Source organism: Giraffa tippelskirchi, chromosome 12 (genome assembly GCF_054371585.1).
Source record: "Giraffa tippelskirchi isolate mGirTip1 chromosome 12, T2T-mGirTip1v1.2.pri, whole genome shotgun sequence".
NCBI lineage: Eukaryota > Metazoa > Chordata > Mammalia > Artiodactyla > Giraffidae > Giraffa > Giraffa tippelskirchi.
Window position 1 is genome coordinate 35,017,475 of NC_137286.1, and position 25,661 is coordinate 35,043,135.

Consider the following 25,661-nt stretch of genomic DNA (forward strand, 5'->3'; position numbering starts at 1 on the left):
ATTGTTCCCTAAGTCTCTTACAACTATGAAATTATCCCAAGAGTAAATAGATTTTTTAATTGCTTCATATGTAAATATTAATGCAGTTTTAGAGATGAGACGTCTTTAGAGATCATCGAACTGAATCCTCCCATGTGACAGATGTAGAGACTGAGACCCTTACATTTGTATGACACTTTAAACATCCAAAACTCTTTCACCTACCTTAATCTCACACAAGCTTCACCACAATCTTGTGAATTACCTAGCATCACCATTATTGTACAAAAGAGCAATTGAATTGGTCTAGAGTCACGTAGCTGAGCCTAAACTAAATGATTGACTAAACCTAGAGTTTTCTTTTTTTTCTTGCTTTAGTGGGATTAATTATATCTTTGTGATAAAGTCTTACTGCAGGAGAAAGTGAGAATTTAGTGGTTTATGAAATAAATCCAAGCAGGAAAAACAAATGTTTCCCAGTATAAATGTAGTAATGACTATAAGTAGTGTAAACAGCAGAAACAAAGAGGGAAGGGAATGGCAAAAACTCAGATCTGCATTGATTTAATCTTTGTTTTCATTTTTTCCTGGATGAGGAGTGGGTATAATGGACTTTTAATATTTTTGTGTCTATCAGTAGTGTACTATTTGAATTGCTTTCTCCACAATGAAGTAATTCATAGAGAAATGGTACTCCATAATCAAGTACTTAATTCTCCTAAAAGAAAAGGGGGGAACAAGAGGGTAACAGGTAGGAAGGCTAGGGGTCTCCAAATGGAGGAAATAGGCTGCAAGTGTCAGACATTTTTTATTTCTCTCTTAAGCGGCAGGAGGAAATAAACTACAAGTGTCAGATTTTTGGCTTCCTTGCTAGCTCAGTTGGTAAAGAATCCTCCTGCAATGTGGGAGACCCAGTTCGATTCCTGGATTGGGAAGATCTCCTGGAGAAGGGATAGGCTACCCACTCCAGTACTCTGGCCTGGAGAATTCCACGGACTGTAGTCCATGGGGTCACAAAAAGTCAGACATGACTGAGCGACTTTAAATGTAAAATGTAAAAAATAAATTGTAAATTACCTAAGGAAAACTTAAGATAGTTAATTCAAAAGGATATAAGGCAAATGAACAGATAAATATGTTTGGGAAGCTTAATTTTACAGAAAATTATTTCATTATTTCATTGCCTTTAGTGATGTGAGCTCAGTTTTCTTTCCTATTTCCACTTGGTAGTTTTGGAAGCATTAACTGTTCCCACGCCAGTGATCTCGCTGTACAGATCAGTAGATTCCTTTACTTTGGTAGCTTTCTGCAAACAATATATATATTTTAATTGGAAAGAAAATTATATTAAAACTAGTTTATGGATGTTAGTCATTATTCTTTTACAGTTCTGGTCCCCCAATTGTCCTTCCTTTAAAAGGAGGTAATTTTCTAGATTACACGGTGTAATGGTGCTTTCTCTGTGGATGTGAAAATTTGGTCATTAATAAAATCTCTTTTTTTATTCTATATTAAAGTTTTTAATTGTATTTTATAGAACTAATAAATGGGAGGAGGATCTTCCATATGTTTTATCAAATGAAGAAAACAATAAAGGATGTAATAGATGCACAACAAAATTTAAAGCAACATTAAATAAGATTTTACTTAAATTAGAAAAGCAAATGTTCTTCTTGAAATCTTTTTTTCCTTAGGAGTCTTTAATTTTAAAGATGCTCTTGTCCTACGAGCTGACGTTTCTCCCACATGCCCTTTCCTACAGAGCTCTACCTTTTAGCTAACTCCCATTCTAATACCATCAGATCCATGGTATTCAGGGAAATGGCATTTGAGGAAAACTTAAATTCTCAGTTTTGTGTCTGACCTCAAAACATGTGCAAGGGTATTTTTCAGCCATTGCTTTTAAGGTTCTTTAAAGGAAAGAAATGAAAAGACCACTTCAGAGTAGTTGATATTTAGTTTTTGAGATATCTCTAGAACTAGTCTCCTAGAAACTTTAAGCATCTGACATAAACAGTTTTTTATTGAATTGTACCTATTATAATATGACTCTGTCTTGCTTACCCAGACTACAGTAAGTTTTAAGGACTACAATTAGCTTCTCATTGGCCAGCTATGATTTAGTGGTCATAATAAAGTTATGTTTAGCTGAGGGCTTAGAATATTTTTAAGTGATTGGACTTTTTTTTCCCTGTAATTTGTCAGTTTCCTTTGTTTGGCACCAGGGTTGAAGAGCCAGGCTTCCAGTCTGGTGCCTCATTCATTTTAAAACATTCTCTCAGTACAGGAATGATTGAGAAGACATGGGTTTACTCCATTAAGCTTTTTAATTTCTTAAACTACTTCTATAAGAAAATTGGGCTCCCCAGTGGCTTGGTGGTAAAGAGTCTGTCTGCAGTGGAGGAGCTGCAGGAGTCATGGATTGGATCCCTTGGTCAGGAAGATCCCCTGGAGGAGGGCATGGCAATCCTCTCTAGTATTCTTGCCTAGAGAATCCCATGGACAGAGGAGCCTGGTGGGCTGCAGTCTGCAAAAAGTCAGACATGACTGAAGTGACTTAGCACACCCATAAGGAAATTATTGAAACACTTTTTTTTCAGCCTTGTTTAGAAATTTAGTAGCACTAAAAAAGAGTTCTGCCACGATATTGATTCAATATCAATATAGATTTGCTTTCTTCTATGGTGTTTAGTTTCTGTATCAGGGTACTTTCTAAGAATGAGATAAGTTCTTATAGATGTTTGGAAATTTGAGGAACTCTCAGATCCTTTTCAATGTCATCTTTAGTAAATCTGAGGATGACAGTGAGGGAAATATAGAGATATTGATTTGTGTGTGTGTGTATTTACATGTGTGATCTCAACACTGAGGAAATTCAATAAAGTAAAATTTGCATCTTCCTTAAAGGTTAACATAGCAGTGGAATTATAAGGAAATATTAATTAGCTTTCCTTTTCCAAATGAACTGCTGTTTAACAGTTATATGTACCTCAGGACTTATTTTATATTTTAGTATATATCTTAAAGAAGTAAATGAATTGATTCATTTTTTTTTTAAAGAAACGTAGGTGATAAAGGAGAGTTACAGAATCTGCTGGCCTATATTTGCATTATCAGTTCATCTGTAGTTGCCTGGTTATTTGGATTTATTAGGGAAAAATAGTATTAATCAAGCAAGTATAGTTAATTGAATACTTGTTGGCATATATGTGTGCCACTTTTATTTTTCTTATTTCTCAAAATGAGAAGATTGGATGATTTTTCTAAGTATTCAAAAATTATTTGTTGGATGTAACTGTTGTTGAAATAAATAATCATTTGTTCTCTAGTCTTATTTCTTTTATAAAATTCCATCTCAAAAAAAAAAAAAGAATTAAACCAAAGGCCATTTGGGATTGCAACCAAGGTTTTCTATGAACACTAAATTTGGAATTAAAATTATGTGAGTCCCCTTGCTGGCTTTGCTCATTCTTGTATGGGAACAGAGCATTTCAATACAAAACTTGCTAGTCTGCAGGTCTTCTACAGGAGATAAGAAGGAGTAAAAGACTTTGGGAACTCTGGATTTTCCATACAGGGTAAACAAAAAAAAAAGCACATTATTATATTGAGTAAAACCATTTAAAATGGCTTGCTTTCTCTTCTCCAGTAATGCCAATACCATATGTCTTATAAAATTAAAAATAGCAAGTGTCATTTTGCTAGCATGAATGCTGGTTCACAGACTTTAATAGCAAACTATAGAGAAGGGCTGATGTGATAAAGGGAGCACAAATCTTATATAGTCCGTGTAGTCTGAGGCCTGGTTATTACTAATAGGGGAGAGTCCTATCTAAAGGTCATCTACTCAAAGCTAATAACTAAGATTAGACATTGTGCTCAATCACTCAGTCGTGTCCGACTCTTTGTGACCCCATGAACAGTAGCCCACCAGGCTCCTTTGTCCATAGGATTCTCCAGGCAAGAATATTGGAGTAGATTGCCATTTCCTTCTCTGAAGTTAGGCATTAACAGCCCTTAAAAAGATCACAGAAATAACACCAATAGCAGAGAATATTGAAAGCCAGCCCACACTGTCTGAAGTAGGATTATAGAATCCACTTGAGTGCATGGATATATTTTGTGTTCCTTATTAATTCTGAGATAAAACAAATTTAACAGGAGCATGAAATAGGAATAGATTTTAGAATAGGAGTAAGCTTTGGAGATCATTTAATTATTTCATTTTTCAAAGAGAAACCAAGGGTTAAAAGGTAAATTACTCAGCACCAGCTAGGTAGTGACAGTAGTAGGAGCTGAATACAGCTGACCCTTGAATAATGGGGTTAATCCAGGTATCATGTATCGTCTTCCCTCTGCATTTCCAGCTCCTCCACAAATAGAGATTCAACCAACTATGGTGTGGTACTGAGAAATATTGAGTACTGAATTTAGTATTGAAAGATATCTGCATGTAACTGCACCCATACCATTCAAACCCACATTGTTCAAGATTCAGCTGTATTCTTTTTCTGATCTATCAGTTATTGAAGATGGGATTTGAAAAGCTGTGATGGGAGATGATGGTTTTTATTATTGTTGTTTTAAATTTTTACATGCAGTAAAATTGACTTTTTAAAAATTAGTTCTGTGAGCTTTAACACATATACAGATTCATGTAAACTACTACTACAAACTGGTTACAGGTAGACCCATTATCCCAGAAAATCCTCAGACTGTTCCTTTTTGTTCAAAGCCTCTACCTACATTTAAACCCCTGACAACTACTGATCCATATGTACTTTATTACTTTAGTTTTGCCTATTCCAGAATGTTGTGTAAATGGAACTATTCACAGTGAACTCTTTTGTGTGTGGTTTCTTTCCCTCAGCTTAATATTTTTGAGATTCATCCATGTTTTGTATATAAGTGATTTATTCTTTTTTAGTTGCTAAGTAGTGTTCTATTGTCCAATTATATAACCATTTGTTTAGTCATTCATCTATTAATGAACATTTGAGTTGTTTCCAGGTTTTAGCTTATAATATAAGGATGTTGTGGCTTTTTTTTTTAAGAGAAAAGGAAAAATTTTTACTTACATGTATTATAGAAAGCCTGATGCTGCTGCTGTTGTTTAGTTACTAAGTCGTGTCCAACTCTTTGCGATCCCATGGGCTGTAGCCTGTCAGGCTTCTCTGTCCATGAAATTTTCCAGGCAAGAGTACTGGAGTTGGTGGCCATTTCCTTATCCGGGGGTCTTCCCAATCCAGAAATAGAACCCGCATCTCCCACTTGACAGGAGGATTCTTTACCACTGTGCCATCTGGGAAGTCTAGAAACCCTGATAACGAACTCTTTACGTATCTACAATGTTGGTTTGCTTTATTCTCTGAAATAATTACAAATTCACAGGAAGTTGCAAAGATAGTACCATATGGAGATATCCTCTTTACCATTCACTCAGTTTCTATTAGTTACATCTAATGTAACTGTAGGATAATAATACCAAAATCAAGAAATTGATATTGGAATAAAATGAGTAATAGTTCTTTGGCATTTTATCACATATGTAGATTCATATAACTGAGACTGCAATTTTACCAGAAAAACTTCCCTCCTTGTGCCCCTATATAGTCACACACACACACACACACACACACACACACACACACACACACCCTCCTCTCAACTACCCTTCACTCCTTGCAACCACTAATCTTTTATCCATCTCTATGATTTTGTCATTTCAAGAATTTCATATACATGGAAGTAACCTAGATGTCTGTCAACAGATGAACATACAAGGAAACTGTGGTACATATATGCAATGAAATATTACTCAGCCACAAAAAGGAACAAATCTGTTCCTTGTCTGTTCTTTTGAGGTGGATGAATCTAGAGATTGTTCTGCAGAGTGAATTAAGTCAGAAAGAGAAAAATTATATATTAACACATATATATATGTAATCTAGAAAAATTTTACTGATGAACCTATTTGCAAGGCAAGAATAGAAACACCGTCATAGAAAACAGACTTGTAGACACGGTGAGGGAAGGAGAGAGTGGGATGAATTGGGAAGTTGCTGTATAACACAGGGAGCTGAACCTGGTACTCCGTGATAACCTAGAGGGATGGGATGGGAAGGATGGGAGAGAGGTTCAAGAGGGAGGGGATATATGTATACTTGTGGCTAATTCACGGTATTAGATGGCAGAACCAACACAACATTGTAAAGCAATTATCCTCCAATTAAAAATAAATTTAAAAAATAGTAAAAAATGTCATATTGATGGAATTATATAATATATAACCTTTGAGACTGGCTATTTTCATTTAGCGTAATGCCCTTGAGATACACCCAACTTATACTGTGTTCATTCCTTTTTATTGCTGATTTAGTATTTCATAGTCAGAGAAGGCAATGGCACCCCACTCTAGTACGCTTGCCTGGAAAATCCCATGGACGGAGGAGCCTGGTAGGCTGCTGTCCATGGGGTCGCTAGGAGTCAGACACGACTGAGCAACTTCACTTTCACTTTTCACTTTCATGCATTGGAGAAGGAAATGGCAACCCACTCCAGTATTCTTACCTGGAGAATCCCAGGGACGGGAAAGCCTGGTGGGCTGCTGTCTATGGGGTCGCATAGAGTCAGACATGACTGAAGTGACTTAGCAGCAGCAGCAGTATTTCATAGTATTGATGTACCACAATTTGTTTAACCATCCATTGTAGGACATTTTAGTTGCTTCCAATTTGAGTCTGTTGCTAATTAAGGTTAATTATTGATATGTTAGGACCTAAATCTGACATTTAATTTTTTGTATTCCGTTTGTTTCTTCTTTTCCATTTTTCTTTTCCTTTTCCTGTTTTTCTGTGCATTAGTTGAATACTTTTTAGAATTCCATGTTGATTCACTCTAGTGTTTTAAAATGTATTTCTTTGTATAACTTTTTCATCATTGCTCTAGATATTACATTGTGTAATTATAGCATACCACAGTCTCCTGTACCATACTACTACCAGCACTGCTACATTTTAGTACTGCAAGCAAAGTGTAGAATCCTTAACTTCCTTCAGTCCCTTTACCTTCCCTCATTTAATTGACTTACTATTTTCATATATAGTTGTATTATTTATAGGTATATATTATATGCATGTGTACATAATTTTATATCTACTTGTTTTAAATATTTTCTTTAATACATTGTGAACCATATCAGACAGTATTATAATCTTTGCCTAAACAATCAGACACAATTTGGAATACAAGAGAAGAAGAACTATTATTATATGTATCCACAGGTTTATTCTTTTGGCCTTCTTCCTGATGTTCCAAGATGTCATCTTTTTTCATTTCCTTTCAATTTAGAGAACTTTCTTTATCCATTCTTTTAGGACAAGTCAGCTAGCAATAAATTCTCTTAGCTTTCCTTTACCTAAGAATATCTTTTCTCTTCATTCCTCAATGATGTTTTTCTGGAGGAAAAATTCTGGGTTGACAGTTCTTTTTCTTTCAGCTCTTGAAAAAAATTGTGCCAGTTCCTTTTGGCCTCTATGTCTTCTTATGAGAAATCCACTGATAGTCAAATTGGTTTTTCCCTGTAGGTAAAGGATCTTTTCTCTTTTGCTGCTTTTAAGATTTTTTTTATTGTGTTTAGTTTTCAGAAGTTTGACTATGGTATGTCTTGGTGTGGATTTCTCTGGGTTTATGCTGTTTGAAGTTTGTTCAGCTTCTTGAATCTATAGGTTTATGTCTTTTGCCAATGTGGGGAAAATTTTTCAACCATATTTTTTCAAATATTTTTTCAGGCCTGCTCTTTTTCTCCTCACTTCTGAGATTGTGATAACTTGAATGTTTGAACTTTTGGTGTAATTTCATGGTTCTCTGAGGCTCTGTTCATTTGCGTTCAGTCTATGTCCTTTATGTTATTTAGGATGGGTAACTTCTATTGTTTTATCTTCTTTTTAAATTTATTTATTTTAATTGGAGGCTAATTACAATTGTTTTATCTTTTAGTTACTGATTTTTTTTCTTCTATCCTCTCCATTCTCTTGTTTAGTAGCCCATCTATTGGATTTTTAATTTCAATTATTATAATTTCAGTTCTGTAATTTTATTCTTTGTATCTTCTATTTTTTATAATAATTTTATTCTTTGTATTTCTTTGCTAAGACCTTCTGTTTCTTAGACTTTCTGTTTTTCATTTCTTTCCAGTATGTTAGTCTCATTGAGTGGTTTTCAGTTAAAACCTGGACATTTTGGGTTTTATGTCATGAGACTTTACACTTTATTTCAGTTGAGCAGGCCTCTTTTGATACTACCCTGACAGGATATTGCCAGCTAGAAATGTAAGTGCAGGGTACCCCTTACCCTCCATTGATATTTGGGAGAAGACTGAGGTTATGTTTAGTGGGAGAGGAAGTTCCAGCTCCCCACTAGGTCTCTAATGATACTAACCCTGCTGGGTAGGTATCTAAGAGGACAGTTGTTGGGTTATATGGTAAGTTTTGTTCAACTTTGAAAGAAGATGTCAAGCTTTTTTAAAGTGATGGTAAAATTTTACATACCTGCAAGTAATGTCTGAACATTTCAGATATTTTAAAGTAATTTTATCCTATAGAACTTTCTGAAATAATGAAAATGTTTTATATCAGCAGTGTCCAGTATGGTATCCACTAGCCACATGTGGTTGTTGAGCAGGTAAAATATGGCTAGTACATTTCAGGAAGTTAATTTTTTTAAATTTTATTCAGTTTATCAATTGAAATTTAACTGACTACATGTGGCTATTGTATTAGTGCATGAATGCAGCTCTACATCTTCACCATTATTTAGGCATCACAGCTCTATATCTTCACCAGTATTTAGAATTGTCAGTCTTTTCTAAATTTAGCCATTTAATGAGTGTGCATTGGTATCTTGTGGTTTTTATCATTTAATGTAAGTACTGACCACTTAGTTTTTCTAATGATGTTTTTAAAACAGCAGAAGTTTTTAATTTTGATAGAGTATGGTTTATGAGGTGAAGTAAAATATGGTTTACTATTTCCGTATTTCTTTTTTTATATGGCTTATGCTTTTGAATTTTTGCCTATCCTAAAGTAGTAAAAAAAATTTTCCCTGTTTTCTTCTGAAGCTTTGTAGTTTTACATTCTATTCTTAGGTTTACGATGTATTTTCATTTAGTCTTTTTACATATACAAAATCTTGTCACATAGAAGAAAAATTCATTTTTATTCCATATGAATATCCAGTTGTTTCAGCAACATTTGTTGAAATTTTTTCTTCCTGCATTGAGTTACCATGACACTTTTAAAAATTAATTGACCGAGTATTTTATAGTCTATTTTTGGATTTTCTGTTCAGTTCCAGTTTTCTATATTTATCATTAGGCTTTTACCAAACTATGTGGATTGCTGCAATGTACAAAACTATATACCGAACTATGTGGGTGTTAACTCTAGAAATCAGATATTGTAAGTGTTCCTACTTTGTTCTTCATTTTTGGTTTTCATTTCTCATTTAATTCCACTGTGATAAGGGAGTGTACTATATATAGTTTCTTTTTTTTTTTTTTTTTAATTTGTTAAGACTTACTCCTGGTTCAGCAGTGGGCTATCTTGGTAAATGTTTCATGGGCAGTATAAAAGTTTTTATTTTGTTGTTTTTATTATTTTTAAAAGTATTTTTTAAAATACTTTAAAAATATTTTTAAAATACTTCATTTCTCTCTTCACTATGTTCCTATTTTCATTTATATGAAGCATACTTATAATGCCCTTTAAAAATGTCTTTACCTGTTAATTCTATCATGTCTGTCATTTCTGGTCTGTCTGTGTTGATGGGTATTTTTCTGGTTATGGGCCACATTCTCAAAATAAATCATGATGATCATAAATCATTATGTTCATGGTTCTGTGAACATCAGTTCAGTTGAGAGTGCAGCTCAAGTCTTTGCTGGGCTTTCAGTGTACCTGTTCTTTCCAGGTACTGAAGGAGGAGTATTGATGTCTCCAACTCTTCTGGGTACTTGTTTGTTTCTCCCCTCAGGTCTATAAGTTTTTGTTCTGGTATTATGTACATACACATTTAGAATTATTCCATCTTCCAAGTGAAGTGATCCCTTGATCATTATGAAATATCTCTCATTATCTCTGATGCTGTTTTTGTTTTGTCTTCTATCTTCTCTGATATAAATGTGGCTATTTCTTAAGATTTTGGTTTGCATGGTATATTTTCTATCCTATTATTTTTAAACCATTTCCTTATTTTAGTGTGAGACTCTCAGTGTATATTTGGTCTTGCTTTTTTAATGTCTTTTTATTGGAGTATTTAGATAATTTACATTTAATGTATTTAGTAATGTGGTCAGGCTTAAATCTACCATCTTGCCATTTGTTTTCTAATAACCATTTTTTGAATTAATTATACTTTTGGATTCCACTTAATTTTCTCTATTGGTTTATTCCTTTATTGGTTTATTTTTTCTTCTTTTATTTACTTATTTTAGTAGTTGCTCTAAGATTTATAATATGCCTATTATTCCATTCTACTATCAAATAATTTTATACCACTTATTAAAAAATAATGTAATACATTTAAAACAGTGTTCTTCCTTTGTCTCACAGTCATCTTTTACTCTCTGAACTTCATTTTGGATAGATTATATTGCTCTTTGAGTTCACTGATTTCTTTTTTTCTGCCGTGAGTGCTTATCTTATCCACTGAAATTTTCATGTATATATAATCTCTAGAAGTTTTCTTTGGGTATTTTTAAAAATATTTTTTAAAAACTTCATTTCTCTCTTTACTATGTTCCTATTTTCATTTATATGCAGCATACTTATAATGCCCTTTAAAAATGTCTTTACCTGTTAATTCTATCATGTCTGTCATTTCTGGTCTGTCTGTATTGACAGGTATTTTTCTGGTTATGGGCCACATTCTCCTACTTCTTTGTGTGTCCAGTAATTTCTAATTGAATGTCATATATTGGTGAATTTTACAGGTTGAGCTTTTTATTTTTGTGGTATTCCTTTAAAATGTATTAGATTTTTTCCTAGTAGGCATTTTAAATTGCTTATTAATTTGATCTTTCTAGGCTTCCAAGCTTCTTTCAGGAGGGTGTAGAGTAATTTTTATTCTAGGTCTACTTTCCCCCCTGCTTCTCTGTGTGGGCCTTCTGGGGTCATTTTTAATAGCCTGGCATATTCAGTGAGGTTCATCCCCTCTTGCTGGAGGGAAACTTGTTGAAATTTTGGCCCTGTGTCAGCTCTGAGAATTCTTTGTTTTAAAACTCCCTGGTAGCTTTTTTTTCCTTAGAAGTTCTTCTTGGCTGGTCTCAAGAAATTTTACCCTTCTCATGTACAGGTTTTTATACAGCTAATATTCAAGGGAACCTTCATTTAAATTACTGGAACTCTTTCCCTGCTCTCTAGAACTCTACTCTATAAATTCTAGCTTCCTTGACCTCCTGGAACTTTTTTCTCTGTCTCCTCAAGTCAATAAGATTGCCAGGCTCTATTTTGGTTCTTTCTGCTGTATTGGAGTTGCTTCCTGGCTGAGAGCCTTGGATGATGGTAGGGCTTGCCTTCTTTACTTCCCTTTTCTCAGGGACCATAGTCCTGCAATGCCTGTGTCTGAAAATAGTCCCCTCCTGTACTTTATATGGTGTTCTAGTTGTTTTCAGTGGGAGAATTATTCTGGACTGTTTACCTACTCAAGGCCTGAAAAGCAGAAGTTGAATCATTCTAGAATTAGTTTTAATGCTAAAACAGTTTACAAAATTCTGAAGCTCTCAAGCAATTATTATTTTTTATATAACTTAACCATTTATTCACTTTCTTCTCAGTATTGTTATAAATGATATTATATCAACTGTTGAAAATATTAATTATTTTTCAATTCAGAGATTCCATTGCACACTTTAAATCAGAAGCTGACCCAAAGAAAATGATTTATCATGCCTAATAAATTTCATAAATCAAGAAAGTGGATTTTTGGGTATACAAAATTCTCTCAATATTATGGCATAGTCATTTTAATTATAAGATTATTACTTAATATTTCACTAGAAACATGAAAGACTATTATATTGGGAGATAAGGACTAAAATGAACCATTTGATCTAGTATTTTCAAATGTAAATCCTATCATTTTAGAGCATAATCGTGTACTTTATATCAGGAACTGACAAATGTTATCTGGGAAGGGCCAGATAGTGTATGTTTTAGACTTTGTGGGCCATACGATCCTTGTTGCAACAATTCAGCTCTGCCTTTGCAGTACAAAAGCAGCCATAGATGGCATGTTTTTAAATGTACTGGTTGTGTTCTGATAAAACTTTATCTATAGAAAATGAAATTTGAATATCATATAATTTTTACACCTCAAAACATTTTTATTCTTTTGATCTTTTTTCCAGCTATTTTAAAATGTAAAAACTACATTCTTACCTTGCAGGTCATGCATAAACAGGTGGCTGGTCAGACTTGGCCCCTGAGTCATAGTTTGACAGTTGCTGTGCTATGTGATTAAAAAGCTCCCAGGTAAGCTGTAGGACTGTAGGACTGTAAGCTGTTGGACTGTTATGTTTTAATTCTTACTAATACTTTTACTTAAACATTCTCTACTGTTAAAGAGCAAAGTAAATAAGATGGCACAGTACTGAGCCTATAGGGCTTTGATAGATTTTTAAATATGCTATCAAATATTATACCATTGGTTCCTTAGTTAATGGAGAATTTGGGCTAATGCCTAAGTTATCTTACTCTCAAACTGGCACCTTTTCTCTTTTAAATTATGCAAAATTAAATTCCTTCCTTCTTATTTTGTTTCAATATGCCTACCTTACTAATGTTTCAAAATTAGCACATATGTAACCTGAATTTAGTAATTTAGTGATGAAGTTGCCCTGTACTCATAAACAAAAGGTCCCCCAGCATTATGTCATTTTTTACTTCATGCTGTTCCCACTGTCAGCTAAGTTCTGTCGCTCAGTCGTGTCCTACTCTTTGTGACCCCATGGACTGCAGCACGCCAGGCTTCCCTGTCCATCAGCAACTCCCAGAGTTTACTCACTCATGTCCATTGAGTTGGTGATGCCATCCAACCACCTCATTCTCTGTTGTCCCCTTCTCCTCCTGCCTTCAATCTTTCGTAACATCAGGGTCTTTTCAAATGAGTCAGCTCTTCACATTAGGTGGCCAAAGTACTGGAGTTTCAGCTTCAACATCAGTCCTTCCAATGAATATTGAGGACTGATTTCCTTTAGGATGGACTAGTTGGATCTCCTTGCAGTCCAAGGGACTCTCAAGAGTCTTCTCCAACACCACAGTTCAAAAGCATCAATTCTTCAGCACTCAGCTTTCTTTATAGTCCAACTCTCACATCCCTACATGACCACTGGAAAAACCATAGCCTTGACTAAACGGACCTTTGTTGGCAAAGTAATGTCTCTGCTTTCTAAAATGCTGTCTAGGTTGGTCATAACTTTCCTTCCAAGGAGTAAGCGTCTTTTAACTTCATGGCTGCAATCACCATCTGCAACGATTTTGGAGCCCACGAAAATAAAGTCAGCCACTGTGTCACTGTTTCCCCATCTATTTGCCATGAAGTGATGGGACTGGTTGCCATGATCTTAGTTTTCTGAATGTTGAGCTTTAAGCCAACTTTTTCACTCTCCTCTTTCACTTTCATCAAAAGGCTCTTTAGTTCTTCTTCACTTTCTGCCATAAGGGTGGTGTCATCTGCATATCTGAGGATATTGATATTTCTCCCAGCAATCTTGATTCCAGCTTGTGCATCATCCAGGCCAGCATTTCTCATGATGTACTCTGCATATAAGTTAAATAAGCAGGGTGACGATATACAGCCTTGACGTACTCCTTTTCCTATTTGAAACCAGTCTGTTGTTCCATGTCCAGTTCTAACTGTTGCTTCCTGACTTGCAAACAGATTTCTCAAGAGGCAGGTCAGGTTGTCTGGTATTCCCATCTCTGCCTTTTCTAAATCCAACTTGAACATCTGGAAGTTCACAGTTCATGTACGGTTGAAGCCTGGCTTGGAGAATTTTGAGCATTACTTTGCTAGCTTATGAGATGAGTGCAATTGTGTGGTAGTTTGAGCATTCTTTGGCATTGTCTTTCTTTGGGATTGGAATGAAAACTGACCTTTTCCAGTCCTGTGGCCACTGCTGAGTTTTCCAGATTTGCTGGCATATTGAGTGCAGCACTTTCACAGCATCTTCTTTTAGGATTTGAAATAGCTCAACTGGAATTACATCACCTCCACTAGCTTTGTTCGTAGTGATGCTTCCTAAGGCCCACTTGACTTTGCATTCCAGGATGTCTGGCTCTAGGTGAGTGATCACACCATCGTGATTATCTGGGTTGTGAAGATCTTTTTTGTACAGTTCTTCTGTGTATTCTTGCCACCTCTTCTTAATATCTTCTTCTTCTGTTAGGTCCATACCATTTCTGTCCTTTATCAAGCCCATCTTTGCATGAAATGTTCCCTTGGTATCTCTAATTTTCTTGAAGAGATCTCTAGTCTTTCCCATTCTGTTGTTTTCCTCTATTTCTTTGCACTGATTGCTGAGGAAGGCTTTCTTATCTTTCCTTGCTATTCTTTGGAACTCTGCATTCAGATGGGAATATCTTTCCTTTTCTCCTTTGCTTTTCACTTCTCTTCTCTTCCCAGCTATCTGTAAGGCCTCCTCAGACAGCCATTTTGCTTTTTTGCATTTCTTTTCCATGGGGATTTTCTTGATCCCTGTCTCCTGTACAATGTCACGAACCTCTGTCCATAGTTCATCAGGCACTCTGTCTATCAGGTCTAGTCCCTTAAATCTATTTGTCACTTCCACTGTATACTCATAAGGGATTTGATCTAGGTCATACCTGAATGGTCTAGTGGTTTTCCCTACTTTCTTCAATTTAATTCTGAATTAAATTCTGAATATTTGACAGAGGCTGTATCAAAGTTGGATATTGTCATTTAGAATTGAATTTTTATGAAGGTGATGTAGATTTTTAGTTTCATATTCTTTTATTTGTAGCCAGAAATAGAAATATACAAAGACAATCAAATGAAGTCTTAGAAAGCCTCCAATGCGTCAGTACTAGTTTGGTTCATATAAGTTGCTTGATTCTTAGGTATGTCATGGATAGTTCTTGAGTGTGTAAGATTCTTTCCATGTCTCTTCCTAAGTAAGGAAGTTACTTCTTAAACAAATAAGTCCAATTTTAACTATTGAGTAAGGGTAAAATTAAGAATATCCTAAATGAAAGAAAATGTCCAATATATTTAAAACTAGTTTACCTCTCCAATTTGGCTCTATTTTGTGCTATTCTCTTGCAGTAAACACCACTATCTTCAGAAAATAAGGAATGAGAGGCGAGAAAGAAAGGACATTCATTCATCTTGGAAGGACCCAAAGCACTTTGAAGTTTAAAGGAATGTAATTATAACTGCTAAAACCACCTTTGTCACCGAAATGGATGAAGTACTTCAAATTTAAATGGTAACCAGAATTCTTATATCATGTTTCCACCAAGAACTTTAGATCACTTGAAAGGATTTCTTTTTAACTTTAAATATTTACCTTAACAAATACCAAAGTGCAGATAACTGATAATTTTATAACTTACTTAGCATAGTTAGGATTTTATTTTCTCTTTTAATGCTTGACCCTGATATTAGCCAAAAGAACTGTTGTTTTTCCCCCCAGGTTATCAACTTCTTAACAAAGAAACAGATAAACTTATTTGAGTAAGAATATGGCATAGTATTGTATACTTACATGTCTGTCCTTTGCCAAATATTTTTTCCTTTCATAAAAACAACCCAGGCAACATAAATGGTAGTATTCTATCACATGTGAAAATGTTTTACAATCTTGTTTTCTGAACTTTATTTCATTGTTTTTTTAGTTTTGTTGTGTGACATCTGGTCTTTTGATATTTTTCCTTTCATATCTGACATCTTATTTTAATTTAATCTTTATTTTATCCTCTCCTCCTCCTTCTTAGAAATTTAGGGTTATAAAAGACAACAGATTTTAAGTCTTCTGTCATAAAAAAAAAAAAAAGACACAAGGATCCAAAATGGAAAAAGAGAGAGAAATTTGAAAAAATTATAAAATTATTTCTTATTGTGAAATCACAGTGATTGTTACATTTTAAGTAGAGTGGAAAGCAATTATAGAAAGACTTAAAATTCTTTGTAAGTCTTCTCAAATCTCCTTGATCTTAGGCCAAAATTGTTTCAACACATGTTTTGTAAAAACTCAAATGTTTGCAACTTTTAATGGCATCCTAGTGAACAATTCGGAGAAGGCGATGGCATCCCACTCCAGTACTCTTGCCTGGAAAATCCCATGGACAGAGTAGCCTGGTAGGCTGCAGTCCATGGGGTCGGGAAGAGTCGGACATGACTGAGCGACTTCACTTTCACTTTTCCCTTTCATGCACTGGAGAAGGAAATGGCAACCCACTCCAGTGTTCTTGCCTGGAGAATCCCAGGGACGGCGAAGCCTGGTAGGCTGCAGTCCATGGGGTCACACAGAGTCGGACACAACTGAAGCGACTTAGCAGCAGCAGCAGTGAACAATTAGAACTTTTGTTCATTGGAAAAGCCTATTAATTTGGTTTTGAGGGATAACCATTTGTTTACTTGAGTCATTGTGTCTTGATAGTGAATGAATGCAATTGAGTAAAACTAGGTCCTTGCTGTGAAATCAGAACAAGTGAAAAATCAAATACAGTCCTAATCAATGACTAGTCCTAATGATTCTAAGGAATGTAGGACCTATTATTTCAGGAAAATGATTTAAATTGGTAAGTGTAACCCAGGATAAGTAGTAGTATATAAGGAATATTCCCTGTGCTAACATTAACCTTCATAGGAAATACATTAACATTGATTTTTTTCTTTTTAATTATCCAATTATTGGTTAAACTTCTACTTATGGCATAGTTAGGAATTTCCATATGCTGTCACTGCCTCCCATGGTAACCATGGATAGGGTCATTGAAATCCACAGGGAGTGGCTTTTTCTAATCATTAACTTCCACTTTTTTCACTACCAAATTTGTTTTTTAGGGTCATAATATTAACAAGGATCAAATTAAATTAGAACTTGACCTCTCTATAAAATAAAAAAATTGCCTTCATTCTCCCATCAAGTCCAGTTCAGAAGTCATGTAATTCACATGCATGAGACTACCTGAATTGCATATTACTTATTTTTTCTGGTCCCATCTAAGCTGAGTGCCTCCAGAATCCCAAATCTACTGTGGCTTTTGATGAGGGAATGGAATCAGGCTTCTGACTGTGCAACTGACAGAATTTCTAAATTAGAAATTCACATTTCTAACTGTACAAACTATCATGGCCACCCTGAATAGGCTAAAATTTAAAAGATAATGTTCTAGCTATGTTAAAGGTAAATCAAACACCCAGTTTTATCTAAGTTCATTAGCTTAAAATTATGATTCTTGGGAATAGAGTATATTCTTGCAGATGGTAAGACCATTGCAAATAATGTATCTATAAAGAATCTTAAACTCGTAAAGCTTAATAGGCTCCATTTAGGAAAACTGTCCTTATGGACGGAAGTCTATGTATAATTTGCCCAGACAAATAGGAATTTAACATAGTAGTAATTAACGTGTACTGAGTGATTACCATATGCGAAGCATTAGGATTAGTGTTTAATATGCATTATCTGAGGCTTCACCACTCTATTTGTCATAGGTCATATTATTAAATATCTCCATCTTACATATAAGGAAACACATTCTCAAGGAAGTTATTTAAATTGCCCTGCATCAAGTTGCTAATTCAAGGTAGAGTCAGCTCCGTAACCTGAACTCTTAACCAAGAGTTTTATTCTAGTTTATAAACATTCAATACTTCAAAACTTCAACTTGTCAAAATTTTTATTTACCCAGTGGAAGATAAGGAGAGGTCTTATTATTAGCAGCATTCTCTTTTCAGTTTTGTGAAATTATGTTCCCTTAAGAGACTATTTTTCTTTTGCAACATCAATTTTATTTTGTCGGTAATTTCTCATTGTTCTGATTATGTTCTTAAATAGTAGTTATTATTTAATAGAAAAGATACTTGAAGATGATATCATTAGACCCACATTTATCTGAGATAGAGACAGAGGACAGAGAAGGGAAACATAGGTGAGGAAAAAATGCAAATTGACCTGTTTACTCAGCTGTCCTCCTTTAAAGTCTTATCTACCTTTCTCTTTATCCTAAGAAAATTTTTCATTGTTTTTCAGTCTCAGTAACTGATAATGTTACTAAAAACAAAAATAGTAGTGAATTTGGAGACCAGTTCATCTTGAATTTTTATTTTATATTGGAGCATAGTTGATTAACAACATAGTTTCAGGTGTACAGCAAAGTGATTCAGTTACACATATACATGTATCTATTCTTTTTCAGGTTATTTTCCCATTTATGTTATTACAGAATATTGATCAGAGTTTCCTGTGCTATAGTACATCCTTGTTGGTTATCTATTTCAATATAGTAGTGGCATACATTTTCTATTAAATTCATATATAATCTTTTTCAAATAGGTAGTTCTTATTCTAATTGTAGAAAACTTCCCTGATAGCTCAATTGGTAAAGAATCCATCTGCAATGCAGGAGATCCCAGTTCAATTCCTGGGATGGGAAGATCTGCTGGAGAAGGGATAGGCTACCCACTCCAGTATTCTAGGGCTTCCCTTGTGGCTCAGCTGGTAAAGAATCCTCCTGCAATGCAGGAGACCGGGGTTCAATCCCTCGGTTGGGAATATCCCCTGGAGAAGGGAAAGGTGAAATAGTCCTTCATGTCTTTTGGTCATTTTTGAATTGTTTTAACTGTTGAGTTCTGAGGGTCCTTACTCCAGTATTCTGGCCTGGAGAGTTCCATGGACTGTATAGTCCATGGGGTTGCAAAGAGTCAGACAGGATTAACACTTTCTCTTTAACCTATTATCAAGGTTTAAGATGATAAAACTTATCAAGATTCAACATATTAAAGATATCATTTCTCCCTAAATTGATGTATAGGCTTAAGTCAACTCCTAAAATCTTGGCAAGATTTTTAAAATTTATGAGGAAAGGCAAAGAAATTTGAACAGCTAAAATGACTTTGAAAATGAAGGAAAATGGAAGGAACCACTCTACCCGATTGCAAAACTTATATGGCCACAGTACTCAAGACTGGTATTAGTAGTAGGATAGACAGATAAATCAGTAACAGAATAGATAACCCAGAAATAGCTCCACACAAGTATAGCGAGCTGATTTTTTTTGTTGTTTTTTTAATGAAAGTATAAAGGCAATTCAATGGAGAGTGGACTATCTTTTTATCATATAGTGCAGGAGCAACATGGCGCTAGTGGTAAAGAATCTGGCTGACTTATACGGGAGACACAAGAGAGACAGGTTCATCCCTGGGTCAGAAAGATCTCCTTTAGTAGGAAACGGCACCCCAGTCCATTATTCTTGCCTGGAAATTCCATAGGCAGAGGAGCCTTGTGGTCTACAGTCCATGGGACTGCAAAGAGTTGGACATGACTGAGCAACTGAGCACAATTGAATATTCATAGAAAAGAAAAAAAAAGCCTAATTCTCACCTAAATTCTCAGCCTAAATTCTCACCTTATAGAAAAATTAACTTAAAGTGAATCATAGATTTAAATGTAAAACTATAAAACTTTTTAGTTTTATGTAGGAGAAAATCTTTTTTTATGTATTTGTTTTTAATTGGGGGAAATTTGCTTTACAATGTTGTGTTTGTTTCTGCCATACAACAACACAAATCAGCTATAATTATGAATATATCACCTCCCTCTTGAGTTTATCCCTCTCCTCCTCTGTCACACCCTTCTAGGTCATCACAGAGCACCAGGATGGGCTCCCTGTGAGAAAATCTTCAGGATCTGGAGATTAGTGAAGAATAGTTAGGACAGCAAAGCACAACCATAAAAGAAAGAAAAATGGATAAGTCAGACTTAATCAAAATTTAAAACTCTTGCTCTGTAGAAGACCTCGTTAAAAGAATGAGAAGACAAAAGAGTCATATGTAGAATACTTAAGGACCCTCAGAACTCAACAGTTAAAACAATCAATTCAAAAATGGGCAAAAGACATGAAGAACTATTTCACCAAAGAGGATATACTCTTAATAGCATTGGCAGATAAGCGCATTGAAAAGACATTCAACATCACTTGCTATTAGGGAAATGAAAGTTAATGCCATGATGAGTTATCACTGTATACCTGTTAGAATAGCCAAAATAAAAAATAGTAACAATGCTTAATACTGATGAGCATACAAAGAAACTGCTGCTGCTGCTAAGTCGCTTCAGTTGTGTCTGACTCTGTGCAACCCCATAGATGGCAGCCCACCAGGCTTCCCCATCCCTGGGATTCTCCAGGCAAGAATACTAGATCTTTCATATATTGCTGGTACTAATATAAAACGGAACAGACACTGGAAAATAATTTGATAGTTTCTTTTAAAACTAAATGGACACCTACCATATGACCCAGCAATCCCACTGTTGGGCATTAAATCCAGTAAAATGAGAACTTACGTTCACACAAAAACATGTACGTTATTGTTCATACCAGCTTTATTTGTAATAGCCACGTATTGTTCCAACCAACATGTCCTACAATAGGTAAATGGCTAAACAAACTGTGGTACATCCATACTATGGAGTACAATATCAGCGATAAAGGTGAATGATCTACTGATATATATCACAGCTTGGATGGATCTCAAGGACATTATGCTGGATGAAAAAAGCCAGTCTCAAAAGGCCACATAATGTGTGATTCCATTTATATGACATTCTCAAAATGACACAATTATGATGATGGAGAACAGACAGTTGTTGCCAGGGATTTGGGAAGGTTGAGTGGTAGGTGGGTGGGTATGACTATTAAGAGATAGCACCAAGGGATATCTTTGCAGTGATGGAATAGTTTGTATCTTGATTGTGGTGATAGTTAGAGTAATCTACATGTGTCATGAAATGACATTGAATACACATACATTGTACCCACGTCACTTTCCTGGTTTTGATATTGTATTATATTTATACAAGATGTGACTATTGGGGCAAACTTTCAAGGGTAAATGGGGCTTCTCTGTACTATCTTTGCAACTTCCGGTAACTCTTCTGTTTCAAAATAAAAAGTTAAAAAAATAACCCTATTTTAATTAATAAGTATGATCCAGAATATTCAGTCCTGTAAAATGCAAGGTCATGCTACTTGTGGATTAATGAAATGACTAGGGTGAGCTACACTAGAACCTGGTTAGAAGCTCAGAGGGTGCAGCTTTGAGCTCCAAATCTACCCTCCCCCCAACCTCCCCATCCCATCTAGTGGCAGTTGTCTGCTTTGGCTTTAATATTGCCAAGGGCATTTCTAGGTCTTATGGCTGGCTGGTGGACTTCCAGGACAATCCCATTGATTCAAAGAATCTCCCAGTTAACAACTGTTTCATGAGCCACATCTAGGGAGATTGATCCAAGAAAGTACTAGGGGTGCTGAGATCTACTCTCCTGCTTCCTTGGGTTCCTGGGAGGGATTGCTGGCTATTTTTTACCAAGTTCTCTCTCCCCTCCATATTACCATGCTATCCCTCTTCCACCATAGGAACTATAAACAGCCTTATTTGAGAACAAGGGTTGAATCAACTGTTACAGCTAAGTGCATATTATCCAAACATGTATATGATAATACATGTAATAGTTTTTATAATAGTTTTCAGTCCAAGGTTTAGTGTATCTTATGTTTCTGAGATTTTGCTTATGAAGAGTGTTTCATGTCCTTTGTAAAAAGCTGTTGATCCAAGCTTCCAATAATATGAGGAAAAGTAAAAGAAGAACCAGAAAAGTTATGTTATCCTTGTTTTCTAAACTAAAGGGCATAAAACTTGAAATGATCCTGTGGATTCTTTTGGAAAGAGTATTAAGCGATTGTCTGGGTTATACCCCTACCTTATAGTGGGGCGATCAACATATCTGACTGATGGAGTAACTTCATGCCGTTTTACACACTGACTCCATTCATTCATTCATTTCATCACACATTTACTTGGGGAAAATAATATTTGTAATAGATAAAAGTTTTAACTTACTTTGTGCTAACATTGTTTAAGTGGTTTGTGTATATTTATCTCTCTTGGCTGTAAACATGTCACTATGGAGGGTACAGGGGATACGAAGAAGAGTAGATGCAGGTGCCGGCATCTGTCTCTCTCACAGAGCAGACAAACGTGTAAGTAGCAGTGTTGAAGAGATTAATGGGAATATGAGGACAGAGCTATGACAGTGCTTTTTCTCTTTGGGAAGGGTGAGGAAAGACTTCCCAAAGCACAAATGAATCCGACTGCTGAATGTTACTGGTTAATAGGATTTTACTGCCAGGGAACAAGCTAGAGGAAAAGAGTATTCCTATTCTAGGCAAAAGGAATAACATGTGCAGAGATATACTTACCTCCTTTAGAAGAAAAAAAGACACAGACTTTTAAAGTTGAAGAGGTTATCCAAGATATTTTATTTTGACATCCTTACTTTACATATAATTAAATGGAAGCTCTTGAAGGCAAATCTATTTACCCAGTATTTCTCAGAAATTACAGTATCGCTTGAAGTATTCTTTCAAACTATGTAGTTCAAAATGCATTTTGCTCAGATATTACTCTATTCCACAAAAGAAGGTTCTTCCTCGTGTTTTCTTTGTTTAGAAATCTGCTTTACTTTCAAGCTAAAATGTAATTAGGTATTATTTCTATTGTTCTTAAAATTTTTTATTATTAAAAAGTCTAAGAATTCAGAAAAATTCAGAATAATATTAAAAACATTATTATCTTACCACCAAGAATTAATTGAATGCTAGTATTTCCCCATTTTTGTTAAAAGAAATAAAGCAGTTTAGAAACAATTGAAATCCTCTTTGTATCTTTCTCCAATCTCATTCCTGTCATCCTTTTCCGGAGAAAATGCTGTGAGGTTGGTGAATATATATTCTTATGTTTGTAGCCATAAACAATATGAAATGTAAATAATGATATACTTACTAGATGTACTTTTTCCATCTTTCATGATGTGTGATATTCATTTAAATGCATTTTTTCATATGAACTCAAAATAAAACAGCACAGATGAGTAGGCAACATATTGTAGTCAATAGTAGAGATTTCTCGTGCCTCTCCTGCCTTCCAAGATGGCCTACGCTCTGTCTATGGAGTGTGTTTCTTTAAATAAACCTTCTTTCACTTTAAAAAAATAATGGGGATTTGATTTGCTGTTGTGTTATGACTTTGTCCTCCTGTGTTCTCTTCTTGATACCTAAAATACCACTGTCTTCTTGTTAATTCTGCACTGTGTTTTGGAAGAATGTAATTCTTTCATTCTATAGGTTTTCAAATGTATTTTTAAAAACTTTTGTTGGGAAAACAGTTATTTCTGTGGGCTTACATCTCTCACATTAGCTCTTTTAATTCTTTACTACTGAGATCATTGTAGCAGAAATGCTCTGTAGTAGAGTCAGATGACCAAGAAATGACTATACCATGTGGTAGAAAGTCTCCCTTCACACATGTATTGTTGGCAAGACAACAATACTAGGTAGTAAGAAGTCAGTCATGATGTGTGGGAAGAGTTAGCCTCTGAAAATGCCATGATAAGACGATCCAGAAAGAGGATGTTTATCTGAACTTCTAGAAGAGCTTAGAAGTCCTTTCACCAAGGACCTGGCCGTGGCATAAGGGATGACAGAGGAAGAGATCGAAATCTTATTTGAAAGAGAGGATTGCTGTGGGTGTTGTGAACACATTTTTTACCCTTTGATTCCTTGTACCAAGTGTAATTAGCAGTAAATGTTTTAAGTTAATGACAATCCGTTAGAATACTACTAAATATCTGTGGCAATTGAAGAGCATGAAAAATACCAAGTGTCTCCTTGTTTCTGTTACTCACCTTCTCATAAGGGTGAGAAACTAGAAATCTGCACAAATGCTTGTACTAGGCAAGCCAGTTAGTCCTAACCTCACTGGTATTTTAATTCTGAATTAATGGTCCCCATGCAGTAGCAACAGAATAATGGGGGGGGGGATTAGTTTTTATCATTCCAGCTTGTACATTTTGAAGATTAACAATTCTTGCACATGATCACAGGAGGGCTTATCTAAAAATACCAAATTGTAGAAATGAAAGGAAACACTCATTCCCTAAGAAAGTCATTCTTCTTGGAGTCAGGCCCAGCTTTTGTTTCCTTCTGTTGGTTTGACATATATAGGAAGGAAAACTTGAAACATTCTGGTACTTTAGAATTCTCTGATGTTAAATAATGAGCCATTGTATAACTAGTGCTAGAGTACAGGTAAGTTTCATATGGGGAATGTTTAAAAGGAAACAAGACATAGATGCTTTGTTTGTGTGTGTGTGTGTATGAGCAATTGATTTTTTGTAAGATGCAGAAGCAGTCCAATGAAGAAAGATTAATCTTTCCAACAAATGATACTGGAACAATAGAAACAAAGCCAAAAAAACCCCAAAAGCCCTTGCCTCATGACTCAACATAGGCCTTAAAGATAAATGAAAGAGAGGAGATGGTAAGAGATTCACTGTATAGAAACGAAGTAATAAAACTCCCATGAGAATAGAAACATCAAAATGGTAGAAGGAATAATTGGAAGACAGTTTAATCTTTTGAGTGAGAAGCATTATGTATTGTAGGAAATGTGTGTATGTTACAGCTAAATATTCATTTAACCCCCTAGCTTATTAAGCATGCTACTATTCACAGAGCAATCTAACTGTGTTAGATTGGAGGGGTATTATAAAGACCCTTTGAGGGACCCATGTGTAAACAATAACAGAACATGATAAGTGCTATTGTAGTGGTGCCAGGGAAGCTCAGAGGAAGGGATGGCTAATATGTACACTCATCCTGAATGGGCTTCCTTTGCTAACCCACGGAGCGCTGAGTATACTGAAGAATGTTAGTTAACCCATTCCTTTTGAGCACTTTGGGAAATTGTTCATTTGATAGCTGAAATCCAATAAGGGATAATTACCTCAGGCTGAAAGAACAGACAAAGTGAAGGAACCTGACGTGGTTTCTCCTTATTCTTCCTTTGAACTGTCATTTGATCACTTTTAAGTGGGTAGTCTTTCTCTTACCTCTACTTCTGTACAATGTCTATCACACAAGGAAAGCAGCAATGGAATTTTTTAAAGACTGCCAAAACTCTGTAGAAATGAAAGAACGCCTTTTTTTTTTTTTACGTAAAGTAGTCTCTGTGATACTCCACGCACAAACAAAAGGGAAGTTGGAGTTGCATGTGATCACTTTGGCCAACCTTTTGTGGATTTTCTAATGCACATTCTCATCTCTCTTTGAAGACTGCAACTTGTACTCACAATTTCCTGAAAGCAAGTACTACTTTTATTCTCCCCTAGTCTCTGTCACATAACAAGGACGTTGGTGGAAATTGCTTTTCCATAAAAAGAACTGTGCCACCTACTCTTCAAATGCCACTGATTAAGAAAATCATTGATTGATTTTTCTAGGGAATAAATTAGGCTTTCCCCTGAGAGTGGAAAAAATAAATAATGGGATATAAAGAATGAAGTTTGCTGTGGGTTATGGGGAAAATGTTTATGCAGT

General features: G+C 35.2%; 1 protein-coding gene across 13 annotated transcripts in view; it reads left to right on the forward strand.

The window, feature by feature from the left end:
- PEAK1 (pseudopodium enriched atypical kinase 1) overlaps positions 1-25,661 on the forward strand; it is a 315,488-nt gene that overhangs the window by 144,515 nt on the left and 145,312 nt on the right. For 6 of the 13 annotated variants that reach the window (XM_081549532.1, XM_081549531.1, XM_081549526.1 and 3 more), the window contains 2 exons: positions 12,424-12,509; positions 15,322-15,484. The exons of 2 other annotated variants lie outside the window; for them this stretch is intronic. The gene's annotated coding sequence lies outside the window, so the exon portion shown is untranslated. The remainder of the gene's footprint in view (positions 1-12,423; positions 12,510-15,321; positions 15,485-25,661) is intronic. 5 more of the 13 variants (XM_081549533.1, XM_081549534.1, XM_081549527.1 and 2 more) reach the window with 1 other exon arrangement.